This window comes from Schistocerca piceifrons, unplaced genomic scaffold (genome assembly GCF_021461385.2).
Source record: "Schistocerca piceifrons isolate TAMUIC-IGC-003096 unplaced genomic scaffold, iqSchPice1.1 HiC_scaffold_938, whole genome shotgun sequence".
Taxonomy (NCBI): domain Eukaryota; kingdom Metazoa; phylum Arthropoda; class Insecta; order Orthoptera; family Acrididae; genus Schistocerca; species Schistocerca piceifrons.
In genome coordinates this window covers 55,001-57,500 of record NW_025729210.1, presented here as the reverse complement: position 1 = coordinate 57,500, position 2,500 = coordinate 55,001, and the positions used below count along the sequence as shown (strand labels likewise).

General features: G+C 56.7%; 1 non-coding gene across 1 annotated transcript in view; it reads right to left on the bottom strand.

The window, feature by feature from the left end:
* LOC124772329 overlaps positions 1 to 284 on the bottom strand; it is a 1,909-nt gene extending 1,625 nt beyond the window's left edge. Inside the window, exon 1 of the ribosomal RNA XR_007013952.1 lies at positions 1 to 284. This exon is cut by the window's left edge and continues 1,625 nt beyond it. This is a non-coding gene — a ribosomal RNA (small subunit ribosomal RNA).
* Positions 285 to 2,500: the final 2,216 nt, after the last annotated feature.

Sequence of the window (2,500 nt, the reverse complement as noted above, 5' to 3'; positions counted from 1 at the left end):
GATCAGCCCAAAGTTATTCAGAGTCACCAAGGCAAACGGACCGGACGAGCCGACCGATTGGTTTTGATCTAATAAAAGCGTCCCTTCCATCTCTGGTCGGGACTCTGTTTGCATGTATTAGCTCTAGAATTACCACAGTTATCCAAGTAACGTGGGTACGATCTAAGGAACCATAACTGATTTAATGAGCCATTCGCGGTTTCACCTTAATGCGGCTTGTACTGAGACATGCATGGCTTAATCTTTGAGACAAGCATATGACTACTGGCAGGATCAACCAGGGAGCTGCGTCAACTAGAGCTGAGCAGCCGGCCGCCCGGGAGTGTGTCCCGGGGGCCCGCGCGAACACGCAAGCGTCCGCTCAATCATTCTGCAAACAGGAGGAGGCTGAGCTCCCCTGCACAATACACCTCGAAACCCTCTCAGGTCCCGGCGGCGCGCAGCGCCGTCCCAAGTACTTGGTCGGGTTCGAGAGAGGCGCAATCGCCCGGAGTTAGGCGAGTAGACGCTTTCGGTGCGACCACCCGTGCTCCCAACTGAGCTTGCCGCTGCCGACAGAGGCCCGGGAGCGTGCTGTCGTGGCATTGCCGGCGGGAGACAACACGCGCCACCTACGGTGACCGGCAGCTCCAACGCCAGCGCCACAGAAGGACAAAAGCCCCACTTGGGTGCCGAAGCGAACTCTCCCAGCACAGCGCACGCGCCAACACATCCGCACAGCTGCGATACAAACCACCAGCGAGAACCGCTGGGGCGACCGAGCAGCAGACGGCGTCGCGGCGCCGAGCGCCGGGCGGCAGCGCATCCTCAACGCACACAGTCCTCAATCGGACCAGCACACTGAAGATGTCCACCGCGCTTCGCACCGGGCCCGCGAGGACCTACTTTGGCCGCACGGCGCCGCGCGCAGGGTGCGCCGGCGCGCAGCTGCGACGCCTGCCGCGTCCGTCGGCCGGCGCGCCTGCCACTGGCCGCCCCCACCAGCCGGCTGTAGCGCGTGCGCCCACGCACCGCGCGGCCAGCACGCCGGGAGGCGCCCCCTCACCGGCCGGGGACGGTCCCACCCAGCCACCGCCGCGTATCGCTTCACACCCAGATGCCGTTCAGTTTCGTCGGCATGGTGGGTATCGCTGGAACAACCGGTTAGTACCTCAACCTATCGTCGCCATCACCGATTCACCCCTAGCGAGAACAACCGCACCACAACAGGTTACCATTTGTTCATTTGCGTAACTTCACCAGAAAACGCAGGCGTCCATCGCCATTTGCAACTTCCACGATTATTGCATGCCTGTGTCAGGTGTCACGCCACACTACGTCTGCCCACATACACGCAACAAAATGTGCACGCCTAGACAATACGTGGAAGGTGGCCCCCGTACGTATGCGATGTCCATTGCTCGAACGACTGTCAACCGGCCTCTGTAGCATGTCGCAGATATGGAACGCGGTGCACCATGCCATCACGGTGTGTGAGGAGAGACGACTAGGTCCGAATACATCAACAGACAGCTCATGCTGATCGCCATCCACGGCGTCCGTTCCTCCCACACGTCTCTATGGCGTACCACACTGCAATCCAGCTCTCATAGGGAGACGACACGTAGCTGCGTGCACAATATTTGCACTGTATGGTCCGCCGTTTTTGGGCGCAGTCGTTGTACGGTCACACATGTGCCACGATGTATCATTCAGTACATAAGGACGAATGTGCAGTACAGATTGTGGTTTACGCGTACGACATTAGCGGACAGTTGACACAGGCCGCACCACAACGTAGCCTGAGTACGTCGCATGCGGAGGGCATTGAACATGCAAAGTTCTCACCAACCAGCTTGCGAAGGCAGGGGGCAAGGTGGGGACGTGGGGAGGGGCGGCATGTACGTCCTGCTGCCATCCACATTACAGTGTACAGCAGGAGCATGTGGAAAGTGAGCAAGACTTGCAAGGTGTTTAACATGAAGCGATACACAGGGGAGCGGGGAGTGCGAGTAGCGAACTATATTGCGAGGGTTGCGGGTGGGCAACACTACACTAATTGAACGAGTCGTATAACAATTACAGAGCAGGTTTAGGCGACAACGTGGGTTACGTTAGGCGACAACGTGGGTTAGGTTAAGGCACGACGTGGGTTAGGTTAAGGCACAACATGGGTTAGGTTAAGGCACAACATGGGTTAGGTTAAGGCACAACATGGGTTAGGTTAAGGCACAACATGGGTTAGGTTAAGGCACAACATGGGTTAGGTTAAGGCACAACATGGGTTAGGTTAAGGCACAACATGGGTTAGGTTAAGGCACAACATGGGTTAGGTTAAGGCACAACATGGGTTAGGTTAAGGCACAACATGGGTTAGGTTAAGGCACAACATGGGTTAGGTTAAGGCACAACATGGGTTAGGTTAAGGCACAACATGGGTTAGGTTAAGGCACAACATGGGTTAGGTTAAGGCACAACATAGGTTAGGTTAAGGCACAACATAGGTTAGGTTAAGGCACAA